This window comes from Schistocerca americana, unplaced genomic scaffold (assembly GCF_021461395.2).
Source record: "Schistocerca americana isolate TAMUIC-IGC-003095 unplaced genomic scaffold, iqSchAmer2.1 HiC_scaffold_112, whole genome shotgun sequence".
Lineage (NCBI taxonomy): Eukaryota > Metazoa > Arthropoda > Insecta > Orthoptera > Acrididae > Schistocerca > Schistocerca americana.
The window spans coordinates 645,001-652,500 of NW_025725176.1; the positions used below are offsets into that span (position 1 = coordinate 645,001).

At 52.1% G+C, this 7,500-nt stretch overlaps 1 non-coding gene across 1 annotated transcript in view; it reads left to right on the forward strand.

Annotated features, from left to right (window-relative positions):
* Positions 1-5,905: 5,905 nt before the first annotated feature.
* LOC124560855 overlaps positions 5,906-7,500 on the forward strand; it is a 1,910-nt gene continuing 315 nt past the window's right edge. The window contains exon 1 of the ribosomal RNA XR_006969361.1: positions 5,906-7,500. This exon is cut by the window's right edge and continues 315 nt beyond it. This is a non-coding gene — a ribosomal RNA (small subunit ribosomal RNA).

Consider the following 7,500-nt stretch of genomic DNA (forward strand, 5'->3'; position numbering starts at 1 on the left):
AGCCCAGAAACGGCACCTCCATCTACAGGGATCCGACGGAACTACGCCAACCATGCCGGCAAAACAGTATCGCCATCTATGAAAATACGGCGAAACCACATGCAATACCTCCATCTATGCGAATCTGACAACACTACGTCCGCCATGCCGAGCGCACCGCAAAACATACCGCCATCTGTAGGTCTCCCGCAACATGACCTCCTGCAACGACGATACCGTCATCTATGAGACGCCAAGCCGACTAAGACAGCCATGGGCCCACAGTGCCCTTCTTTCGACCCCACCCACAAAGCCTGCATCCTCTGTCGACAACAGCACCCCAACGCCAGCGCCTCTGCCGCACGAAGTCGTGGACCGGCAATCACTCCACCTGCACCCGTTCGTGCCCCACCCCAACCGCCCAACCCGCAACTCCAGCGGATGAACGGCGGACTTTGCTCGCACGCGCAATGTGCAATCCACCCCTATAACGTGCGTTTCATGAAGAGTTATGTCCAATATGCGACATTCCCGCTGTCCCTATACATGAGCTGCGAGCTGTACCACTTACGAGCTACAGACGCGATCGCGTTGCTCTCTGTACGAATGCAGATGCTCAGCGGTCAGCTAGGAGGCGCTCCATCCATGTCGGTACCGGTGAGCGTTGCACTCGCAGTCGCAAAAACGTACGGCAAGTATATTACTCGGAAGAGTCAATGACAGTCCAAGCCCCCCTGCGTGGGAAGAGTCTTTCTAGGCCATGACCCACCGGAAGGGCGCAGCGTCCCCCACCCCAGACATGTGACGTCACACTATCGGTATTGACGACTAGACTGATTCCTTATAATCATTTGCCATACACCGGTGGAAGCTGCCGAGACGAGTAACTACATGGCGGCCTCGCCGTGTCACTAATGTACAGAGATACAACAGTTTCGACTGGAACCGGATGAAACGTATACACGGCGCTGATTAGTAATAGATAGAGCCATCAAAATACAGATAATGTATACAACTGTCCGTATACATGCTGAAAGACTCTGCTCACAATCACAACCACACGTCAGCCAGACACTCTTATCACGCACTACTCTCTGCCTGTAACAGGCACAGAGACAATATGTAAGCACCAGCATGGAACAACACCCAGTGCATCCTCTCCGCCACATTAGACTATCCACACTATCATAACCAGACCGGGAGGTCCACTCACAAAACAGAATATCCCACCCTTCCGACAACCACCATTGCTCAGCTAAGCCACCAACACCCACACATGTCCTACACAGGGGTACACCCAACATCACAATACTGCCTCCTGTCACAGCACACAAACAATGGCAGGAATGAAAGACACAGGTCTGCCACAAGCATGGAATCAGAGCGCCGCCTGTTATGAGCCAAAGGTGCACCCTGACGTGGCAAATCAGATGATGCCGCAGTCATTTACTTACGATAATCACAATCAACAAACCGGCCCCCCCCCCCCCCCCCAAAACACCTTTCCTTACAACAATGTGTACCTTAACCTAACCCGTATTGTGCCTTAACCTAACCCGTATTGTGCCTTAACCTAACCCGTATTGTGCCTTAACCTAACCCGTATTGTCCCTTAACCTAACCCGTATTGTGCCTTAACCTAACCCGTATTGTGCCTTAACCTAACCCGTATTGTGCCTTAACCTAACCCGTATTGTGCCTTAACCTAACCCGTATTGTGCCTTAACCTAACCCACGTTGTGCCTTAACCTAACCCACGTTGTGCCTTAACCTAACCCACGTTGTGCCTTAACCTAACCCACGTTGTGCCTTAACCTAACCCACGTTGTGCCTTAACCTAACCCACGTTGTGCCTTAACCTAACCCACGTTGTGCCTTAACCTAACCCGTATTGTGCCTTAACCTAACCCGTATTGTGCCTTAACCTAACCCGTATTGTGCCTTAACCTAACCCGTATTGTGCCTTAACCTAACCCGTATTGTGCCTTAACCTAACCCGTATTGTGCCTTAACCTAACCCGTATTGTGCCTTAACCTAACCCGTATTGTGCCTTAACCTAACCCGTATTGTGCCTTAACCTAACCCGTATTGTGCCTTAACCTAACCCACGTTGTGCCTTAACCTAACCCACGTTGTGCCTTAACCTAACCCACGTTGTGCCTTAACCTAACCCACGTTGTGCCTTAACCTAACCCACGTTGTGCCTTAACCTAACCCACGTTGTGCCTTAACCTAACCCACGTTGTGCCTTAACCTAACCCACGTTGTGCCTTAACCTAACCCACGTTGTGCCTTAACCTAACCCATATTGTGCCTTAACCTAACCCATATTGTGCCTTAACCTAACCCATATTGTGCCTTAACCTAACCCATATTGTGCCTTAACCTAACCCATATTGTGCCTTAACCTAACCCATATTGTGCCTTAACCTAACCCATATTGTGCCTTAACCTAACCCATATTGTGCCTTAACCTAACCCATATTGTGCCTTAACCTAACCCATATTGTGCCTTAACCTAACCCATATTGTGCCTTAACCTAACCCATATTGTGCCTTAACCTAACCCATATTGTGCCTTAACCTAACCCATATTGTGCCTTAACCTAACCCGTATTGTGCCTTAACCTAACCCGTATTGTGCCTTAACCTAACCCGTATTGTGCCTTAACCTAACCCGTATTGTGCCTTAACCTAACCCGTATTGTGCCTTAACCTAACCCGTATTGTGCCTTAACCTAACCCACGTTGTGCCTTAACCTAACCCACGTTGTGCCTTAACCTAACCCACGTTGTGCCTTAACCTAACCCACGTTGTGCCTTAACCTAACCCACGTTGTGCCTTAACCTAACCCACGTTGTGCCTTAACCTAACCCACGTTGTGCCTTAACCTAACCCACGTTGTGTAACCTAACCCACGTTGTGCCTTAACCTAACCCATATTGTGCCTTAACCTAACCCATATTGTGCCTTAACCTAACCCATATTGTGCCTTAACCTAACCCATATTGTGCCTTAACCTAACCCATATTGTGCCTTAACCTAACCCATATTGTGCCTTAACCTAACCCATATTGTGCCTTAACCTAACCCATATTGTGCCTTAACCTAACCCATATTGTGCCTTAACCTAACCCATATTGTGCCTTAACCTAACCCATATTGTGCCTTAACCTAACCCATATTGTGCCTTAACCTAACCCATATTGTGCCTTAACCTAACCCATATTGTGCCTTAACCTAACCCATATTGTGCCTTAACCTAACCCATATTGTGCCTTAACCTAACCCATATTGTGCCTTAACCTAACCCATATTGTGCCTTAACCTAACCCATATTGTGCCTTAACCTAACCCATATTGTGCCTTAACCTAACCCATATTGTGCCTTAACCTAACCCATATTGTGCCTTAACCTAACCCATATTGTGCCTTAACCTAACCCATATTGTGCCTTAACCTAACCCATATTGTGCCTTAACCTAACCCATATTGTGCCTTAACCTAACCCATATTGTGCCTTAACCTAACCCATATTGTGCCTTAACCTAACCTATATTGCGCCTTAACCTAACCCATGTTGCGCCTTAACCTAGCCTATGTTGCGCCTTAACCTAACCTATGTTGCGCCTTAACCTAACCTACGTTGCGCCTTAACCTAACCTATATTGCGCCTTAACCTAACCTATATTGCGCCTTAACCTAACCTATATTGCGCCTTAACCTAACCTATATTGCGCCTTAACCTAACCTATATTGCGCCTTAACCTAACCTATATTGCGCCTTAACCTAACCTACGTTGCGCCTTAACCTAACCCACGTTGCGCCTTAACCTAACCCACGTTGCGCCTTAACCCAACCCACGTTGCGCCTTAACCCAACCCACGTTGCGCCTTAACCCAACCCACGTTGCGCCTTAACCCAACCCACGTTGGGCCTTAACCCAACACACGTTGGGCCTTAACCCAACACACGTTGGGCCTTAACCCAACACACGTTGGGCCTTAACCCAACACACGTTGGGCCTTAACCCAACACACGTTGGGCCTTAACCCAACACACGTTGGGCCTTAACCCAACACACGTTGGGCCTTAACCCAACACACGTTGGGCCTTAACCCAACACACGTTGGGCCTTAACCCAACACACGTTGGGCCTTAACCCAACACACGTTGGGCCTTAACCCAACACACGTTGGGCCTTAACCCAACACACGTTGGGCCTTAACCCGCTCTGTAATTGTCATACGACGCGTTAAATTAGTGTAGTGTTGCCTAACTGCAACCCCCGCAATATAGTTTGCTACTCGCACTGCCTGGTCCCCAGTGTATCGCTTCATGTTAAACACCTTGCAGCGATACACTGTAATGTGGATGGCAGCAGGACGTACATGCTCAATGCCCTTCGCAGTTGTTCATTGGCATTCGCATGGCGAAGCACTTAGCCTACGCTGTGGTACGGCCTGTGTCAACTGTCCGCTGATGTTGTACGTCCAAATCACACACTGTACTGCACATTGGTCCTCATGTACTGAATGATACATCGTGGTACATGTGACCGTACAACGACTGCGCCAACAACGGCGAACCATGCGGTCCAACTGTTGTGCACTCAGCTATGTGTCGTCTCCCTATAAGAGCCGGATTGCAGTGTGGTATGCCCTGGATGGCGATCAGCATGAGCCGTCTGTTGATGTAGTGGCGCGTGTTGTCAGACGTAGTCGTCTCTTCTCACACACCGTGACAGCATGGTGCACTGCGTTCCACATCTGCGACATGCGACAGAGGCCGGTTGACAGTCGTTCGCGCAATGGACATCGCATACGTACGGGGGCCACCTTCCACGTGTTCGCGAAGCGTGCACATGTTGTTGCGTGTATGTGGGCAGACATAGTGTGTCGTGACACCTGACACAGGCATGCAACAATCGTTGAATTTGCAAATGGCGATGGACGTCTACGTTTGCTGGTGACGTTACGCAAATGAACAACTGGTAAACCGTTGTGGTGCGGTTGTTCTCGCTAGAGGTGAATCAGTGATGGCGACGATCGGTTGAGCTACCAACCGGTTGTTTCAGCGATACCCACCATGCCCACGAACGTGAATGGCATGTGGGTGTGAAGCGATACGCGGCGGTGGCTGGGTGGGACCGTCCCCGGCCGGTGAGGGGGGGCCTCCCGGCGTGCTGGCCGCGCGGTGCGTGGGCGCACGCGCTACAGCCGGCTGGTGGGGGCGGCCAGTGGCAGGCGCGCCGGCCGACGGAGGCGGCAGGCGGCGCAGCTGCGCGCCGGCGCACCCTGCACGCGGCGCCGTGCGGCCAAAGTAGGTCCTCGCGGGCCCGGTGCGAAGCGCGGTGGACATCTGCAGTGTGCTGGTCCGATTGAGGACTGTGTGCGCTGAGGATGCGCCGCCGCCCGGCGCTCGGCGCCGCGACGCCGTCTGCTGCTCGGTCGCCTCTGCGGTTCTCGCAGGTGGTTTGTATCGCAGCTGTGCGGACGTGTTGGCGCGTGCGCTGTGCTGGGAGAGTTCGCTTCGGCACCCAAGTGGGGCTTTTGTCCTTCTGTGGCGCTGGCGTTGGAGCTGCCGGCCACCGTAGGTGGCGCGTGTTGTCTCCCGCCGGCAATGCCACGACAGCACGCTCCCGGGCCTCTGTCGGCAGCGGCAAGCTCAGTTGGGAGCACGGGTGGTCGCACCTAAAGCGTCTACTCGCCAAACTCCGGGCGATTGCGCCTCTCTCGAACCCGACCAAGTACTTAGGACGGCGCTGCGCGCCGCCGGGACCTGAGAGGGTTTCGAGGTGTATCGTGCAGGGGAGCTCAGCCTCCTCCTGTTTGCAGAATAATTGAGCGGACGCTTGCGTGTTCGCGCGGGCCCCCGGGACACACTCCCGGGCGGCCGGCTGCTCAGCTCTAGTTGACGCAGCTCCCTGGTTGATCCTGCCAGTAGTCATATGCTTGTCTCAAAGATTAAGCCATGCATGTCTCAGTACAAGCCGCATTAAGGTGAAACCGCGAATGGCTCATTAAATCAGTTATGGTTCCTTAGATCGTACCCACGTTACTTGGATAACTGTGGTAATTCTAGAGCTAATACATGCAAACAGAGTCCCGACCAGAGATGGAAGGGACGCTTTTATTAGATCAAAACCAATCGGTCGGCTCGTCCGGTCCGTTTGCCTTGGTGACTCTGAATAACTTTGGGCTGATCGCACGGTCCTCGTACCGGCGACGCATCTTTCAAATGTCTGCCTTATCAACTGTCGATGGTAGGTTCTGCGCCTACCATGGTTGTAACGGGTAACGGGGAATCAGGGTTCGATTCCGGAGAGGGAGCCTGAGAAACGGCTACCACATCCAAGGAAGGCAGCAGGCGCGCAAATTACCCACTCCCGGCACGGGGAGGTAGTGACGAAAAATAACGATACGGGACTCATCCGAGGCCCCGTAATCGGAATGAGTACACTTTAAATCCTTTAACGAGTATCTATTGGAGGGCAAGTCTGGTGCCAGCAGCCGCGGTAATTCCAGCTCCAATAGCGTATATTAAAGTTGTTGCGGTTAAAAAGCTCGTAGTTGGATTTGTGTCCCACGCTGTTGGTTCACCGCCCGTCGGTGTTTAACTGGCATGTATCGTGGGACGTCCTGCCGGTGGGGCGAGCTGAAGGCGTGCGACGCGCCTCGTGCGTGCTCGTGCGTCCCGAGGCGGACCCCGTTGCAATCCTACCAGGGTGCTCTTGAGTGAGTGTCTCGGTGGGCCGGCACGTTTACTTTGAACAAATTAGAGTGCTTAAAGCAGGCAAGCCCGCCTGAATACTGTGTGCATGGAATAATGGAATAGGACCTCGGTTCTATTTTGTTGGTTTTCGGAACCCGAGGTAATGATTAATAGGGACAGGCGGGGGCATTCGTATTGCGCCGTTAGAGGTGAAATTCTTGGATCGTCGCAAGACGAACAGAAGCGAAAGCATTTGCCAAGTATGTTTTCATTAATCAAGAACGAAAGTTAGAGGTTCGAAGGCGATCAGATACCGCCCTAGTTCTAACCATAAACGATGCCAGCCAGCGATCCGCCGCAGTTCCTCCGATGACTCGGCGGGCAGCCTCCGGGAAACCAAAGCTTTTGGGTTCCGGGGGAAGTATGGTTGCAAAGCTGAAACTTAAAGGAATTGACGGAAGGGCACCACCAGGAGTGGAGCCTGCGGCTTAATTTGACTCAACACGGGAAACCTCACCAGGCCCGGACACCGGAAGGATTGACAGATTGATAGCTCTTTCTTGATTCGGTGGGTGGTGGTGCATGGCCGTTCTTAGTTGGTGGAGCGATTTGTCTGGTTAATTCCGATAACGAACGAGACTCTAGCCTGCTAACTAGTCGCGTGACATCCTTCGTGCTGTCAGCGATTACTTTTCTTCTTAGAGGGACAGGCGGCTTCTAGCCGCACGAGATTGAGCAATAACAGGTCTGTGATGCCCTTAGATGTTCTGGGCCGCACGCGCGCTACACTGAAGGAATCAGCGT